Consider the following 19,569-nt stretch of genomic DNA (forward strand, 5'->3'; position numbering starts at 1 on the left):
CTTAATCCCACAGGTTCCCATCACTTATTTCACAATCAGTGTTGTAAAATTTACAGCTGAAAAATGTGTTGCTGGAAAAGCGCAGCAGGTCAAGCAGCATCCAAGGAGCAGGAGAATCGACGTTTCGGGCATGAGCCCTTCTTCAGGAATGAGCCCTTCTTCAGGAAGGGCTCATTCCTGAAGAAGGGCTCATGCCTGAAACGTCAATTCTCCTGCTTCTTGGATGCTGCCTGACCTGCTGCGCTTTTCCAGCAACACATTTTCAGCTCTGATCTCCAGCATCTGCAGTCCTCACTTTCTCCTTATAAAATTTACACTCAAAAACACTTAATATCCTGGTCTGAAGGACTGCAAAACTCCTGCAATGTGATTGACAGTGTGCCCTGTTGAAAGGAGAAGCTCAGCTGATCCGACAGCGTCTGTGGAGATTTCTTTTGTCGTTTTGGGTAAAGCAGGCCTGGAGACAGTCATTGAGGAGTGAAATGTGAGTACGAAACATGGAAAACTCTAAGAGGAGAATAAAAAGCAATGGATGCAGGTTTGCTCGCTGAGCTGGAAGATTTGTTTTGAGATGTTTCGTCCCCATGCGCAGTAACATGATCAGTGAACCTCTGGATGAAGCACTGGTGGTATGGCCCGTTTTCTATTTATACGTTTAGGTTTCATTGGGTTAGTGATGTCATTTCCTGTGGTGATGCCATTTCCTGTCTTTTTCTTGAGGGGGGAATAGAAAGCAATGAAGGTGAAACAAGCAGAAAGGTTAAAATGGAAATTATGTCAGAGAGAACAGCAGAACATAGATTTAGATTTTATTGTCATATGTACTCAATTATAGAGAATAAGTGTAAAGTCTACAATGTGGTCATGTGTGGCATCATCCTACATACAAAATCTTAGCTGCAGAAAAATAAAGAAATAAGTTAGAAAGTTCAGTACTGCATTCTTCTTAGTATAAAAATAGAAAAATATAGAAATAAAGTTGAAAAATGTCAAACATTACAGTTTGACATTGCAGATACTCCAAGCTGGGCTTTCCCCAAGAGAGCTCACTCTCCCCTGCGCTAGGCTAAGACGTCCCCAGTATTCGCTAGCTGCTCTCCCCACTGCCACCATCCAGGCTCAAGCTGAGCCCCAGCCACTGTGTTAGCTGCCTCACTGCAGAGACCGACTTGGCACTGCTCCAGACACTGATAAAGCCGCGATACTGTCAAGTTCTACCGAGACCCACCAGCTGCCTAGTGGCTGACCGTCAATGACCCCCACCTGCTGGTGTCACTGCCTCTGTGACTGAGCTCCCTCCAGAAGGCAAGTAGAGAAAGAAAAAGAACTAAAAGAAAGAAAAAAAGAGAGGAAAGAAGAAGAAAGATGGCTTACTCCGCTGCCATCTTACAAGAGCAATAAGGTCTTTGAGGTGGGCACACATGGCAGTGAAATAGCAGTGAATTAAATGCTGAAGTAAAAACAAAACACTGTGGGTGCTGCAAATCTGAATTGTGTCACCACAGGTGCTGCCAGACCTGCAAGTTACAGTAGAAGTATATAGGAACGGAGATAATTCACATTTATTTATATTACTGATAACTATGGTTTCAATTTTTGTGCCTTAGGGATTCAGCAATGAGTTTGTCAGGCTTTCTTTTAGTCATTGAGAGATTCTTTCTCCATGTGTGGAGAGTTATCAGCACACTGAATAGTAAGAAAGGTGCAAGAGAATCTACCATTTAACAGAACAAACAGCCACATGATTCAGACTTTCCCTTCTGTGTGTTCATCAATGGAAAGAACCCAAAACACTAATGATCATCCTCCAAGAAATGAGAATGTGGCCAGACAATAATTCTCTCAATTAGAGAGGCCAGCTCCCTCAAGCCAGATTGAAACCTTGGCATCATAGCACTCAAGCAACCTGAAAGAGGGGCATAAGAATCTCAAAATGGTTTAAATGTTAAGACCTTTTGAGAGGAATAGATTCCTATCAAACATTTTAGAAATGAAACAAAAAGATCGAGAAATACAAAATGGGTCTTTCAGCATTGGAACAAATACGTCGATGTTTCACGTTATGATCATTTTACAGTGGACTTTGCCATTTTGGCTCTCCAGTTTAATTTGGAAATCCTCTATTTTCACTGTGCAATGGGCTGGGAAGAAATCTGTTCCTATTAAAGACATTAACATCTTGACTACTTTTTTTTTTCAAAATCCCCACCATAGAGACGCACAAAAAAAAACCCTGCAGTTGGAAAGTTCTACACAAGAGAGACTGCAGTGTTAAAGTACTTACTTGATTTGGTCCTTGGTGGGCTTGACCTGTAAGCCTCTCTTGGTTTGTGCCAGAGATTGTACTCTGTGGTAATCTGGAATATAAAACTCTTACAGACAGTTTAGTTTAAATTATTACCTTTGTTTACCAATGGCATCAATGTTACACTATAACATAGAGACTTAAAAGCCAAGCTTGAGCTAAGGTTCTAAAGCTATTAGCAGTGTAGCGGTGCCAGCTCTTACCCCAAAGAGCTCTCTCAGGCTACTCGCCTTATTGCTGCAAACAAGTTGCCTTTACACAGAATTTGGTATTAAAATTACAAAAATGCCACATGTTCTTCATCAGAAAAACAGCAATAAAATGGCAAAAGATTGCAGAGGAAGAGAAACTCATTAACAGGTCTGAGTACACTTGACTAATTATGCTATATGCACATCAAAGTGGACACCCTGATCAAGCCAGGCCAAATGGCCAATTGCTTTGGCTAGACAACCTTTCCTTTTAACAGTACCTCATAACAAGAGACTCGTCTAAACTATGTAGAAAAGTCATGAGGTAACCTTGCTCAGCTATCACACCCAGTATCATTGTCCTACAAGATGGCTTTTTCTTATAAAATCATCTTAGATTCCCAAAATGTAAATTAAATTCATAACATTCCCAGATCTCAAGCTCCAGGGAACAACACACAAACATTCAGTCCATGACAAGCCAGCGTATGCTCAAATCAGACCGCAAAGAGTTAACTTTTCCATCAGCTTCCATCCTGTCTCTCCTTTTCTCTCTGTCAGTGTCCCTTGAAACCATTTGTCAAAGTAATTTACAGAAGAATGTTTTCTCTCTTTCTCACACATGAACATTTTCCAACTTTCCTACTCTCTCAGTTTTAGCCTTTGTGTTTTCCCAGCCTGTAAGGGTAATGAGACATTCACATTCCAGAACAGGCAAGATAAGGGAGCTGAGCTTCATAAATTCAAATCTGCTCAGTGTGGTATACAAGAAATTGTATCAGGATTGTTCTGTTACGTACATATTCCACTCAGCTTATTAAATTACAAGTTCTTTTCTTATTGAATATGTGTTTTGTCAATATAAACCAGAAACTCGGTTATCCAACATCCCACTGTGAAATATGCACAGCTTCCAGCCCCGAGGGTGAGAAGGAAGTACTGTCACACATTCCACAAGTATACAAATGTTATCACCTTATTTACACGGATCTATTGACACTGAGAACAGATTACCTTAATTCTTCTGAAAAATGAGCCCACCCCTCCGTCTGCTGTGGTCCAGCTCTTTCCTGCATCTCCTGTAGCAGATGTGTAAGGCTACAAGCTTTCTTAGCAGGTTTCTGGGTGCAAGTTCACTGATTGCGAGAAGAAAATAATTCTGGTTGTTAGAAGAAAATCAGCTTGGGGTGCCAATCTTGGTAAGATGCCCCAGGTGGAAAGCACATAGTTAAACTTTGAGTTCACTCTCATAACTCTCACTGGTGAATTGATTAGAATCCCTGACAATAAATGCTTTATAAAATGACTTATTAGAGGAAATGCACAACAGAATATCTCCAATTTATATTGTGGAATTTAGAAGCTGAACAGAAACATTACAGGAAGCTTGTGAAGGAACAGAGGGGTGTGTATGATTGAAGAAGGAATGGAAAGATTAAAGGGTTTGCATGATTTACACGATGCATTGCAGCAACTTTCCCAAGTTCTTCAAAATCTATCTACAAAACCTTCAAACTATATCTCGGAGAAGGACAATGGAAGCAGAGAGCCAATAGTCCCACCTCAATTTCATACACTATCTAATACTGCACATATTGCATCATTTTTTCATCATCATAATGTCAAATGTGGTTGTGCAAAAATGCCATCTTCTCAAGAGTAATAAATGATGGACAATAAATGGTGTCATGGTAAATGGTTTTATTAAGCTATAGAATATGCATTTTTTTTTAAAGGGCCATGGAGAGATATTGGATGGTGATTTTACAATGAAGCTCCTAAAGGGTTAATCAGAGGGTTAGATAGGTTGGACAGTGACAGCCCATTTCCTCAGATAGCAACGGCTAGCACGAGGGGACATAGCTTTAAATTGAAGGCTGATAGATATAGGATAGAGGTCAGAGGTATTTTCTTTATGCAGAGAGTAGTAGGGGCATGGAACGCACTACCTGCAATAGTAGTAAACTTGCCAACTTTAAGGGCATTTAGATAGTGATTGGATAGGCATATGGACAAGAATGGAATATGTAGGTTAGACAGGCTTCAGATTGGTTTCACAGGTTGGCGCAACATCGAGGGCTGAAAGGCCTGTGCTGTGCTGTAATGTTCTATATTCTGTGTACTAAAGGTTGGGTGATAAATGAGTTCAATAGTAAGATAAGGGTGTAAGGAAACACATTAATGGTTGACACAGCATAGCATCACACCATCTACAGACTTCAAATCTCAAACTATTGATAAGAAGCCAATATAAATATAGAATAAATGATATTTCCCTCACAAATATAACTTTAAATAGTTGATTAGAGAAAATGTGGCCTGTTTCCACACCGTAATGTAATCTGTAATTTGATCTAATCTGATGGGGGCTTTAATTTTCCAAGTATAAAATATGGGTGGCACGGTGGCACAGTGGCACAGTGGTTAGCACTGCTGCCTCACAGCGCCTGAGACCCGGGTTCAATTCCCACCTCAGGCGACTGACTGTGTGGAGTTTGCACGTTCTCCCCGTGTCTGCGTGGGTTTCCTCTGGGTGCTCCGGTTTCCTCCCACAGTCCAAAGATGTGCAGGGCCAGGTGAATTGGCCATGCTAAAATTGCCCGTAGTATTAGGTAAAGGGGTAAATGTAGGGGTATGGGTGGGTGGCGGGTCGGTGTGGACTTGTTGGGCCGAAGGGCCTGTTTCCACACCGTAATGTAATCTGTAAAAAATGTAAGTGCTAATTCTGGTTCCATTCAGTGCTCTTTGTGAATAACAAACTAACAGATCCTTTATGTACTTGGGTATTTTTCCAAACACTTTAAATTTGCTATTTGGGATGCCTTTGCTGTCAGCTTCCATATCACCTTGAGGAAGATTTAAACACACATCCAATGTGCTCAGCAAAGGTCCCGCTCACAAACATCAACTTGTTCTGGTCTCATGCCACTTAAATTCAGTGCATTCTAATTGCTAAAAACCACAAATAATTAGAATATAGGTGTTCTGAACACGTAGTAAAGCTCACTGTCTGGAAATTGCATATTTTATGTCGTTGTGAAGAGAAGATCATTAAGTTTAAAGAGCAGATCACACAGGCACTCCTCTCAGTTGGCAGCAGGATCAGGGAAATTCTGGAATTTGAAATGTTGGAAATTTCTTGGCTTTGATGGGATTTTGCATTTGCATCAGGGGAACCCCTGCCTCTCTGAACCATTGTTATTTAAAATCAAAGCGAAGCAAATCAGAAGGCATTTACGGAGTAACAGAGGTGATGTTTCAGGTCAGTAACTTTCCATCAGAATTGGACAGGATTAGAACAGTGACAGTTTTTTAAGCTGGCACGGAGCAGGGAACATGTGGAGAGAGGAGGAGGGGAAATGGTTTACAGAGTAATGATTCACTAACAAAAAGGATGAAGACGCAAGATGAAAGGAGTTGGTAATTCTTTTCCTCTGTGTTATACAGCTAACTATCAGCATTTGATTGTTGGAGGACGGCAGGGAAGTGAAAGTTGTTTCTGCCTTGATGTTTCTTCCGTGTACTCTGCAAACTATTGGTTTGTTCAAGAGCTTGCAGCTGCTAACTAATTGTCTTAAAGTTGTAAAGTCCTTAAAGTTTTAAACTCAATTGTCTTTGGAATTTGTTTTCAAGGTCCAAAGGGCATTTTTAGATTAGATCCCCTATAGTATGGAAACAGGCCATTTGGCCCAACAAGTCCACATTGACCCTCCAAACAGTAACCCAACCAGACCCACTCCCCTACCCTATATTTACCCCTGACTAATCCACCCAACACTGGTGGATTAGTCAGGCGGCACGGTGGCACAGTGGTTAGCACTGCTGCCTCACAGCGCCGGAGACCCGGGTTCAATTCCCGCCTCAGGCGACTGACTGTGTGGAGTTTGCACGTTCTCCCCGTGTCTGCGTGGGTTTCCTCCGGGTGCTCCGGTTTCCACCCACAGTCCAAAAGATGTGCAGGGTCAGGTGAATTGGCCATGCTAAATTGCCCGTAGTGTTAGGTAAGGGGTAAATGTAGGGGTATGGGTGGGTTTCGCTTCGGCGGGTCGGTGTGGACTTGTTGGGCCGAAGGGCCTGTTTCTACACTGTAATGTAATCTAATCTAATCACTATGGGCAAATTGCCATGACCAATTCACCTGACTTGGCACATCTTTGGATTCTGGGAGGAAACCAGTACACCCGGAGGAAACCCACACAGATATGGGGAGAATGTGCAAACTCCACACAGACAGTCACCCATAGCAGGAATCAAACCTGGGTCCTTGGCTTTATGAGGGACCAGTGCTAACTACTGAGCCACTGTGCCACCCACGGTTTTTCTACTGTTGTAACCCTTTGCTAGCTAAACAATGCTGCCCAACACTGATCACCGTGTTGTACATGCTTTAGAAGCTTTAGAAATAATTGTTGAAATAGCGTGTCCATCCTCCCTTTTGAACTATATGAAAGGACTATTTAGAGAGAAGCAGTAAAGAATTTACACTAGTAAGGAGTAAAGAGAAGAGGCACTTAGCTTAGCATGATGTAGATTAATGTATGACTGAAATAAATACAAGTTACATTGAGTGTTGGACATAATAAGGAAGACAATAATAACATATCTGCGTCTAACAGAATCTAGAACTGGCTAGATTCCTCTTTAGGGCAGAAATGAGTACTGCAGATGCTGGAGGTTAGAGTCTAGATTAGAGTGGTGCTGGAAAAGCACAGCAGGTCAGGCAGCATCCGAGGAACAGGAAAATCGACGTTTTGCCTGAAACGTCGATTTTCCTGCTCTCGGACGCTGCCTGACCTGCTGTGCTTTTCTAGCACCACTCTAACCTTGACTGGATTCCTCTTTTCTCCATCTGAGACTGCATGACATTGTCAGATTGGCTGGATCTTAGCGCTGTCTGACCCTCCAACATTAACCCTTTCAGAACCATTACCTTATCCAATAGGACAGGAACAAGTATCGAAACGAAAGATGAGTCAAGAGGAGGTTTAAATGACAATGGCTCATGTTCTACAATCAAACAAAAATGTTGGAAGCAGCAATTGTCGTCTGAAATGACCAATGCGTGTAGGACGATGTGAAGTACCTAATGAAAAGCTGAGCTGTTCTTCCTTGAGGTTATTCTGAGATCATTGGTCAGGGATTTGAAATGGCAGGTGACTGGAAGGACCGTGCTATTTTTGTGGAATGAACGGAGATGGCTGCGAAGGGGCTACCTGGCCTGCATTTAGTCTTCCTAATGCAGAGAGTCAAGTGCGGTATACCAGACATGGAGGCCTTTCTGAGCAGTGGTAGTGTCCCTACCTTTGGGCAAGAAGCTCCAGATAAGACCAGGCTTTGTTAGACATGGAAGGAGTACCCATGATGCTGTTCAATGGATTGAAAATCCTCCTAGGAATGCTTGGATCACTCCTTTTCCATTCCCCAAAAGGAGAACAAAATATGTGATTTTTAAAAATTCATTAGTAAGGTGTGGATATCGCTGGCTGGGCCAGTATTTATTGCCTATCCCTTGTTGTCCTTGAGAAGGCAGTGGTGAGCTGCCTTCTTGACCACTGCTGTCCACCTGCTGTAGGTTGACCCACAATGCCATTAGGGAGGGAATTCCAGGATATCAAGCCAGCGACAGTGAAGGAACAGTGATATATTTTCCAAGTCAGGAATGTGAATGGATTGGAGCAAACTTGAAGGTGGTGGTTTACCTCATGTATCTACTGCCCTTGTCCTTCTCGATGGAAGTTGTCATGGGTTTTGAACTAAGAGGAAAAAGTGTTTTAAATTGTTCTCAGCTCACATGCAGAATAATTAATATGACAGTGATAAGTGTTCAGATGTAACATCACCGGTAGATTTAAACATGCATTTATGTAGCCCCTTTCATAAGTTCATTATGTCCCAAAGCACTTGATACACAATCATGGTTATAAATGGGATATATGGAAAGTAATTTCCACACTGAGTAAGAAACTCAGTTGTTTAGATCACCTCTAATGACATCACAGACTCTATGTGTGCCAGGGTTATTAAGTTGGTGTTAATCTCATGCCACATTTCTAAACCAGCTGATATGACACCACATTGCAAAAGTCATCAATACATGTTCAGTCAATAAAAAAGATACAGAAAGCTGCTCTATGTACCCTGCAGTAACATAAAAGGGGCAACTTTCCTGATTACAGCTATGTTATACACTTGGAACTATGCCTCCCACATGATAGAGTGCCTGACAGGATTCAGACAGGTCTTGGCTGCTGTTTGGCAGGTTCCTACAATTTCTAGGAAATGCTGTCACATTCACATGAATATGATCAAGGATAGGAGTCCTGTGAACACAATGGGTGCAAACAGCGGCATTGCCAGTGCCCCTGGAATAACCCCAAAAGATGGAGGGGCAGCACAGTGTCTCAGTGGTTAGCACTGCTGTCTCACAGTGTTAGGGATCCGGGTTCAATTCTGCCTCGGGCGACTGTCTGTGTGGAGTTCGCACATTCTCCCCGTGTCTGTGTGGGTTTCCTCTGGATGCTCTGGTTTCCTCCCACAAACCAAAGATATGCAGTTTAGGTTAATTGGCCTTGCTAAATTGTCCCACAGTGTTCAGGGATGTGTAGGTTAGGTGCATTAGTCAGGGGTAAATTTAGGGGAATGGGTCTGGGTGGGTTATTCTTCGGTGAGTTGATGTAGACTTGTTGGGCCGAAGGGCTTGTTTCCACACTGCTGAGATTCTATGACATGCTGCAAAGAGGACAGGATCAGTTTCATATCCTTTGACAAGTTGTAGCGGGACTTTTCCTAGCTCCTTGACAGTGACTGGATGTTGACTGGTAGGCCATTGGTGCACCCCCTTTCAATGGTGATCTATATTCAATAGTACCCCACCTAATCCTCATCTGAGTAATTTTCAGAATTATTTGTCTACCTCCTCCATGGTTTATGTCAGGTCTGGTTGCGGCCTACTCTTACCAACGGAATCAGAATGTGCTGGTCCAACTCCACACCAGCCTCCAGGTGTAATGCCTGAGCTGGAGGCTGTGAGCATCATGTCAAGTGATAGGGCCTGATCATTAGCACAATGTACAGCTTCTTTCTCCTGGGGCTGCTTTGACTTGGCAGGTAGCCATGCCTGGCTTTCTGAAGGCAGGAACTCTTCAGTAACATGGTTTGAGCAAAACGGTTGAAGTTTAAATCAAAAGGCTCCTGGTGACACAATCGGCAGCTTGCTTGCCATGCCATTCGCAGGGTATACAGTCACTGAGAAAGGGTGGAAGTCAGGAACATCGTGTCCTTCTTAATGTTCTCAGATGCCCATCATCACTGGTTCACGAGTAAGTGTGCTAGATCCTCTGTCGGACTGAGAAGCTGCAGGAATTTTTAAGCTATGCCACTCCTGTCGTATCCCCCTTCCTAAAAAGTGCCACCTCATTCTGTAAGAGACATTGTGCAGTGCTTTCATTTTGATGATGGTCCTACCTTAGCTGAACAGCAGGAGGCTCAGAGGCAGCAAGGGGAGAGCTGGCAGTGTTGGTAGGTGCATGAGGGTTAGATGGCATACCTGGATAGTGGGCGTGAATCCTCATTGCCAGGATGTGCCTGCAGGGTGGGTGATGGGCATTATGGATAGCCATGAGGTATCATTCAGTAATGGCAAATCTGGCACGAGATTGTGGAACATTTTATGGCCCATCTTGGGTTTAAACGGCTGGAGTTGACCTGCTCTCATTGCCTTCTAAGGATGGGTCCTCAACACTGCCTTGTCCCACTTCCACTGAATTATGGGATGTCCGCTCAAGCGCAACTACAACTTTATCACCTCAATACCATATCAATGAGTGTGGATCTGCCTGTCTGACCTGGTACTTAACCTGGAAACTATTTTATTTCAGCAATCTCTCATTTTGAGCCTCCCTTTAACATCAGGCTTGCCTTTAAGAATAGCAAGCTGCACGTGTCACATGGGGTTAGATTTATTTCGCAGCGACATGGCTCCTTCCAATGTTTGGGGGTGGCAACAGCGGCAAGGTCTTTCCTGGTGATCAGAGGTGGCGACGCCATTGTCAATGGCAACAAGAACACGGCTCCTCCCAGTGATCGCTGCAAGACTCATAGGCTGACCTCGACTCCAGGCCATGACTAGGCCCTAGGTGCCTATATCGATGTCTGAGCATTCCACACACCTTAATGGAGAGAAGACTTTAGACCTTAAGATCAGGTCATTTTTAAAAAATGGTTTGGCTCTTTTTTTTGAAAAAAAATGTTTCTGTTGCTTTTTTAAAATTCTGGTTTTATAACCAAGGTGGCACCAAAGAACTGCAAATTTGTAGACTTTACTCTGTGCTCCTGCATTCCTAAACTGGAGTATGAGTGATAATAAAATTTAATTCTATGGGCGGCACGGTGGCACAGTGGTTAGCACTGCTGCCTCACAGCACCAGAGCCCCGTGTTCAATTCCCGCCTCAGGCAACTGCCTGTGTGGAGTTTGCACATTCTCTCCGTGTCTGAGTGAGTTTCCTCTGGGTGCTCCGGTTTCCTCCCACAGTCCAAAAATGTGCAGGTTAGGTGAATTGGCCATGCTAAATTGCCCGTAGTGTTAGGTGGAGGGGTAAATGTAGGGGAATGGATCTGGGTGGGTTGTGCTTCGGTGGGTCGGTGTGGACCTGTTGGGCTGAAGGGCCTATTTCCACACTGTAAGTAAGTAATCTAATCTTAATGAGACAACATGGTTGCCACCCATTGGCCTATCGGGGAAAGAAACCTACAATCCTACGGTTGCCTGGCAGTTATTTAATGTCACGAGCTGTGTTAATTACTTCAAGAGAAGATTTCCTCCTTTCCCATAGGAGGAAGTCTGCTGTTGGCCAGTTGGCTCAGTAGCAGCACTCTTGCCAAGCTGAAGAGTTCAGTCAAGTCTTGGGTCAATGTGTTGCCTATGTATCCTGGCGAAAGGGAGGAGGGATGTGTGGGACTAGGTTCCAGACCAGTGCGGGTGAGGTATGGGAACGTTTAAGCAAAAAAAGGCTTTAGGGGAAGTACCTGTCACAGGTTTCATGGAGACCACAAAGGAAGTCATTCCCTAGTGAAATAGTGACTTCTCCACCTCCTGATGCTGTCTGGCTTGCTGTGCTCTTCTCTTCCAGTTTCCTACTTTGCATTCCAGCATCTGCAGTTTTTTTCTGTCTCATTCTTCAATTACCCAATGGCTAAATCTGCTGGCATGCCTGCACAGTGTTGTCACCCCACTCAATGTGGGTAGAGTTTGGGATGAGAACCTCATGTGACCATTAAAGAGCCACTTGGGAGCCTACAGAGGCCTAAGCTGGGACAGAGGCCTGACACCTCCCCCAAATCACACCTCTCCAAATCTCCACCATGTTTGGATTGGTGGCAGGAAGTTTAGGCCGGATTTACCCATCACCCCCACCTTGCCTTTACGCCATCCAGTAGGGAGGAATAAAATGCAGCCTGTGATCTGGAAACAGCAGCCCTCAAGTCTCCTGCTGTGTACTGAGTTTGTCTTTAAGATTCAGCAGAAGACAGTGTTGGGGAGCACCAGCGAGTGCCATAATGTATCAGATAAGTTGGTGTAGTGATTGGAATGAGGTTGGCCAGTTGGATCTCATTGAGTATGAGTTCCCTGATTGGAGCTCTTAACCTGGGCCAATCAGGGAGTTCTGGCTGACAGATGCAAACAGGAGTGCCAGAGACTCTCCCCATTCTTGGGATTGGCTCTGAGTTAGCTGGTCAAGTCCAGGTGTAAATAAAGGGTGACTTGGTGATGGGATACTGGCAACCATGGAGTTATTCCTTATGGATACATTAACTTTGAGTGTCATCTCTTTGGTCATGAATGGCCCTGCAACCAGGACAATCCAAGTTTCCACCCAGGAAGCTTCCTATAAATGTCATAGAGGTATGTGAAAGCAAGCAAAAACACAAATTGCTGGAGTAACTCAGCAACTCTGGCAGCATCCACAGACAGAGAAACAGAGTCAACATTTCAGATCCAGTGACTCTTCTTCAGGATAGATACTGCCAGACCTGTTTGGTTTCTCCAGCAATTTCTGCTTTTGTTTCAGATTCCAGCATCCAAAGTTTTTTGTTTTGTGGTTTTTTTTTAGATTACTTACTTACAGTGTGGAAACAGGCCCTTCGGCCCAACAAGTCCACACTGACCCGCTGAAGCGCAACCCACCCAGACCCATTCCCCTTCACCTAACACTACGGGCAATTTAGCATGGCCAATTCACCTCACCTGCACATTTTTGGACCGTGGGAGGAAACCGGAGCACCCGGAGGAAACGCACGCAGACACAGGGAGAATGTGCAACCTCCACACAGTCCGTCGCCTGAGGCGGGAATTGAACACGGGTCTCTAGCGCTGTGAGGCAGCAGTGCTAACCACTGTGCCACCGTTGTTAGTTTGCTCACTGAGCTGTAAGGTTTGTTTTCAGATATTTGTCACCATACTAGGTTACATCATCAGTGAGCCTCAGGTGAATTACTGGTATTGTGTCCTGCTTTCTATTTATGTGCCTTGGTTTTTTTCTTTGTGCTGTTTTCATGTGAAAGTACTCTGTCTTTAAGCATTTATGTGAGAGAGAAATATTGACTACGATAAAAGGCAGATCTCCCCTGCTCTTCATTAAAATAGTGTTAGTATTTAAAGTTGTTTTTCACAGGACTCAATGACGAAGCCAGTGTTTGATGTTAAGCTCAATAGTCCTGTGAAGTGATTGATGCTTTAGCCATTGGAAAGCGTAATTAAGTGTTTATAACAGTATCTATAAATGTGTCATCCAAACTGGGTAAGGGTGCCAGATTTCCATCTTTTAAGAACATTAGTGAACCAACTTTTGTTCTACAAGCTGTGATAGTTTCATGGGTATCATTCCTGAGACCGGCTGATTTATTCATTGAATTTAAAATGCTATCAGTTGTCGAGGTGGGGCTTTGAAGTAACGTTCCTTGGATTACTAGCCCAGTGACATCATCACTACACCACGGTTTCCCTCAGCACGGGATCATATCATCTTTTGCAAACAGAGAGGGCAGACTGTGTCTCATAACTTGGATGGCAGTGACTGCACAGCAGGTCAGACAGCACCAGAGGAGCAGGAAAGTCAACGTTTTGGACCACAGCCCTGCATCAGGAAGAGCCGAAATGTTGACTTTGCTGCTTCTCTGAAGCTGTATGACCTGTTGTGCTTTTCCAGCTCCACAACTATTAATTCCAGCTTCCAGTATCTGCAGTCCTTCCTGTCTCCATGGCAATGATTGTCCCTCTGGCAATGCAGCACTTGCTCGGTGCTGGACTAGAGTGGCTCAGGTTTCTGGTTGTGGAGATGGTGGACAGGAAGGCAGGTAAGAGGAGATAAGGAGTTGCATAGTGTGAATGCTGTCACCTTAAAAGGTTATTTTGCCCTGGGTTTTTTGAAGAGAGGTTGTAAAGGCAGAGGTGCTGAACTGGCTACTGAGAACAGCTTGAGTAAATAACGTGGGAGGCCTTTAGGATTTTTTATGCAGTTGGAATAACATGAGCAGCCTGAACGGGTGTGGCCAACTTTCACAGATCAGGATTTCTAGTTTTTTTTAGCTTTAGCAGTCAGAAGCTGTTTGGGCTCCCAGAAGAGTTGGAAGCTTCTGTGAATGACTCCTAGCTGCTACTTTCTCTGAATTTTCTCTTGATGTTGCTTCCTCCAGGATTGGAGAACTACATATGAGAATCTGAACTCACCTTTTTGCCAAGGGGTGTGTTGATAGGATGTTACTATCTTGGAGCAGTTAATTAATAATGGGTACTGTATCAATTGATCAGTTAAGTTTTCCAATAGTTAAGTTACTCTAAATTCCTCTTTGTTTTATTTATGTTGAGGGGGCCTGGTCTATAACACATAGTATGAGATGCTGATTAGCCTGATCGAAGGAGAGATAACATGATGAATCTTTATTTAAAGATGATGTGACTGCACAAAGCAGAAAGAGTTTGTATTTCAGCTTACAAGTGAAGCAAAGTTCAGAGCATCAATGACTATTCTTGTGCTGATAGGATGAAGATAAAAAGCATTGTGATGAAGAGGGAGAGGCTGGAAGCTACATGTAAGCGAAAATCATCTATCAAGCTAACTAATCTCATTAGTTCTATATTAATGATGTGGAATAAGAACAGCTTCACTTCATTATAAAACTGCATGTAAATGTTCATGTACTTTTTAAAAAAATATTGATTAGATTGTTGCCTTCTGTCAGAACAAAGTTGCCTCCTGATATGTCAAGTCAAATTACTTGGATAATCCCATTGCATGATTTATGAAGATGCATCTGATTGTCATTGCATTAAGAAACTGCACAAAATTGCTCAATAAAATGTGACAAAATTGCTATAACCAAGCCTCTAGAAAGAAAAAACAACGATCTGGCGCCTCTATGTAAATAGGGCCAATGCATCACCATGCCAACAGTCATGGTTCGGTGCTCGATAATGACTCATTTGAAATTGCATGTAATTTAGTTACATTTTAACATCTCATAATTAACATTCATGAAGGTCTCCCAGGTTAAATAAATTATGTAGAGGGCAAAATAGAAAGGAAAAAAATCCAAAAGCAGAAAGAACTATATTGGCAAAGAGGAGGATCTTTATTAAAAACAAAGTCTACATTTTTTAAATACATAATTTACACATGGAACTTTTATGTGCCTGTTCATATTTAGATTTTGAAGAGTACAAAACTGCTGGTGGAAATTATTGAGTTGGATTTCTTCAGAATTCCATTCAATTCCCTGCTGTAAGACTGACAGAAACTTTATAGGTTCCCCCTGGAGAAAGAGCATGCTCAGTGTTTACAACAGTTCAATGCATGGAGTTATTGACAAGTCATGGTGGAGGACTGTGTGTACTCTTCCTCAACCCTCAAAATCCAAAGAAATCCAACTAAAATCCAGCAGATGCTGGAAATCTGAAATAAAAACAGAAAGCATTGGAGAAACTCAGCAGGTTTGGCAGCGCCTATGAGACAGACACTTTTGTTAATTTCTTGAGTTCTGAAGAAGTGACATATTGGACTTCATGGAGTTGCTGCAGTGTGGAAAGAGATCATTCTGCCCATCAAGTCTGCACTGATCCTCTGAAGAGCATCCCATCCACACCCAACATCTCCATCTTCACCACCTCGCATTTACCACAGAGAATCCACCTAACTCACACAGCTTTAGACTGTGAGAGGAAACCGGAGCACCCAGAGAAAACCCACAATGACTCAGGGAGAATGTTCAAACCCCACACAGACAGTGACCAAAGGCTGGAATCAGTCCCTGGCATTGTGAAGCAGTAGTGCTAACCACTGAGTCCCATTTCACAGGGGAAAACTTGAAACACAATAGCACCTTCCAAATAAGTAACTTCTATCACCAAGAAGGATATGAACAACAGATAGATGAGAATACCACCACATACAAGTTCCCCTCCAAGCTACATGCCATTCTGACTTGGAAACATATTACCATCCCTTCTATGTGGTTGGGTCTATGTCTTTAAACTTTCTCACCAAAAGCACAGAGTGTGTAGATACACCAGATGGACTGCCACACTGTAAGAATGTCACTCACCACCACCAAGTGGCAACTAAGAATGAGCAATATACAATTGGCTTTGCCAGCAACTCTCACATCCCATAGACAAACAAAACCAAAACAGATGATGAGCAACTTTCCCACAAGTTGCTAAACTTCACTCGAAGTACAGCCCCTAACATCTAACCTGATGCTGCTGTTACATAATGTGTAAACATAACCTACTTGGTTGTCTAGTTGTCACGCATCCACACAAATCTGGTCTCATCAATGTTTACTTAAGAGTGACAATTACAGCATTCTGGAAAATACTGTTTACCCATGTTTGAGGTGGTTAACACTGAAACTAGGCCTCAACCCCAGTTGTCATGGGACAAGAGTCAATGGGTGGACATATCCAGGAATCACGTACCATTAGAAATGATTAAATCCTGGGAGTTAAACTGCACAGAGTCGAATTCACGCCATCTGCTCTCAATCAGATAGATCACATTTAAAGGTGGCAGCTTAGAAATATTTAAAATTGAAACCAGCACAAAAATTATTTTTTTTAAAAAGGCAGTGCATTGACTTTCATTAGCAGACGGATTGAGTTTTAGAGCCACGAGATTATGCTGGGGATCTATAAAGCCCTGGGTAGATAGCACTTGGAATATTGTGCTCAGGTCTGGGGTCGTTTCATTATAGGAAGGACGTAGAAGGATGTGGAGGTTTAGGGAGTGTGCAGGGGAGATTTACCAGGATGCCAACTGGACTGGAGGGTATGTCTTATGAAGAAATACCGAGGGAGCTAAGGCTGTTGTCATTGGAGCGAAGAAGGATGAGAGGTGATTTGATTGAGGTGTACAAGTTGATAAAAGGCATAGACAGAGTGGATTGCCAGAGACTTTTTCCCAAGGCGGAAATGGCTATCATAAGGGGACATAAGGTGACTGGAAGAAGATTTAGGGGAGATGTCAAGGTAGGTTCTTTACTCAGAGAGTAGTGGGTACGTGGAATGCACTGTCAGCAGTGGTAGTAGAATCAGATACATTAGGGACATTGAAGTGACTCTTGGATAGGCACATGGATGATAGTAAAATGAAAGATATGTAGGTTAGTTTGATCTTAGAGTAAGATAAAAGATTGGCACAACATCGAGGGCCAAAGGAACTGTACTGTGTTCTATTGTTCTATGCTCTATGTTCTATTACAGTGAAGGAATGGTGATTATAACTCCAAGTCAGGATGATGAGTGGCTTGGAAGGGAAATTATAAATTGTGGTGATCTCACATATCTGCTGCCCTTGTCCTTCTAGATGGTAGTGAGTATTGATTTAGAAGATGCTGTCCAAGGATTCTTGGTGATTTACTGCAATACATCTTGTAGATAGAACACATTGCTGCTACTGAGCATTGGTATTGGAAGGAGTAGGTGTTTGTGGATCTGATGCCAATCAAGCTGGCTGCTTTGTCCTGGATGGTGTCAAGCTTGTTGTTTTATTCATTCATGGGATGAGGGCATCGCTGGTTAGGATATATTTATTGCCCATCCCTAATTGCCTGGAGTGCAGTTAAAAGTCAACCACATTGCTGTGGATCTGGAGTCACATGTAGGCCAGACCAGGTAAGGGTGGCAGCTTCCTTCTCTAAAGGACATTAATGGACCAAATGGGTTTTCCCCCTGACAATCTAGACTGAATTTGTAATCATCATTAGATACATCCTGGTATTTGTTATTGAATACAAATCTTACTATCTGCCATAGCGGGATTCGAACCTGGGTTCTAGGTCTCTGAATTAACAGTCTAGCGATAGTATCACCGGTCTATGACCTTCCTGTTCTTGAGTGTTGATGGAACTGAACTCATCCAGGTAAGTGAGAAGTAATCCATCATACTCCTGACTTGCGTCTTGTGGATGGTGGACAGGCTTTGGGGAGTCCAGGTATGAGTTACTCCCTGTCTCTGACTTCCTAGCCTCTGACTTCCCCTCTTAGCCAGCATTTTTATGGCCAGTCCAGTTCAGTTTCTAGTCAATGGTAACACCCGGGATGTTAGTGATAGGAGATTTAACAATGGTCATGTAACTGAATGACAAGGGTTGATGTTTAATTCTCTCTTGTTGACACTAATATTGCCTGGCAATGGTGTGGGATGAATAATAATTGTCACTTGGGTCAGCCAAAACTTGGCTATTGTCCAAATCTTGGTACATTTGGACAAAGACTACTTCAGTAACTGACTCAACTGCTCAATGCTAAACATATAGGAAAGAACAGTGAGATGATGTGAGAGATGCAGCTTGCTGTTGGGAGATAGGTTTAGTGCATGCTCCTCTGTAGCTTGAATAAGTTCAGAAATCACAATTCAGAGAGGATGAATTTTGTCCTATTTTCCCCTAATGTTCTCTGCTGTTTTGTCTCTCACTGCAAGATTAGGTGATACTTGAAAACATAACCAGGAGATAATGAGAACTGCAGATGCTGGAGATTCAAAGTGAATAAAGAGAGGAGCTGGAAAAAAGCACAGCAGGTCAGGCAACACCAGAGGAGAAGGGGAGTCAACGTTTCAGATTGGAACCTTTCATCAGGACAAGCCTTGAACACATAGCCATACTGGTGGAGAGTGCAATACCCAACCATAGATTTATCACCTCCTGTCTCAATCCAATCCTTCTCTTATTTGCACAGGTGCTCTGAAGAATCAAACAACCCATGACTCTCATCAGTATTTTATTTGCTCATGATGGGTAGGGTGGAGCGTTATTGACAGCCCACATTGTTATCCTTCCCATGTACTGAGGTGATGATGAACTGATCACATCGATGGTGCAGCTATTGTCTTTCTAAGTATGTAGCTTCAGAAGGCCTCAAAGGTGTCCTGATGTGAAATGAGAACTATGTATGGAGATATCAGATAGAGTGGCTGTTCACCTGCTTGAAGAATGGACTGTCAGCATTCACACTGTTGTCCTTCTTTTTCCCAATGGCAAACTGAGACTTACCTGATTCATTACATGAATGTATTTAAGTGTGTGATCTATGTGTAGCGTAAAGGGTTAATATAAATGATGATGGAAACATTGCTAAAGATAATAGTCTGCACAGATGGCTGAGGCAGAAGCATCAATCAGTACCTAGGCAGACACAGTTCTAACCCAGAATTCAGAAATATATAGAGTGTGAATAAAGAGTTAGAATTACTTTACCATGCCTCTGATCCACTTACTGGTGAAGCAAAGGAGTAAAGGCCCTTCATGTGATGTACACTAAGAGAACAGGGACAAGCTAAGCCAGAGACTTGTGTTAAACTAAACCATTTGGGATTACACAGTTATTGTAACCATTCACAAAGTCATAGAGCCATAAAGCACAAAAACAACCCTTCGGTCCAACCAGTCCATGTCGACCATTCTCCCAAACTAAACCAGTCCCACTTGCCTGCACTTGGCCCATTTTCCTCCAAACATTTCTTATTCCTGTACTTATCCAAATGTCTTTTAAACATTGTAACTGTACCCACAACCACCAT

At 43.0% G+C, this 19,569-nt stretch overlaps 1 long non-coding RNA gene across 1 annotated transcript; it reads left to right on the forward strand.

Annotated features, from left to right (window-relative positions):
* The first annotated feature begins 12,860 nt into the window (after positions 1-12,860).
* Positions 12,861-19,240, forward strand: LOC122565082 (uncharacterized). Its single transcript, XR_015751924.1, has 3 exons — positions 12,861-12,981; positions 14,535-14,584; positions 18,477-19,240. It is a non-coding gene; the product is annotated as an uncharacterized LOC122565082 (long non-coding RNA).
* Positions 19,241-19,569: the final 329 nt, after the last annotated feature.

The sequence above is a fragment of the Chiloscyllium plagiosum genome, unplaced genomic scaffold (assembly GCF_037043375.1).
Source record: "Chiloscyllium plagiosum isolate Xiang-an unplaced genomic scaffold, Cpla_swu_hap1 HiC_scaffold_28, whole genome shotgun sequence".
Taxonomy (NCBI): domain Eukaryota; kingdom Metazoa; phylum Chordata; class Chondrichthyes; order Orectolobiformes; family Hemiscylliidae; genus Chiloscyllium; species Chiloscyllium plagiosum.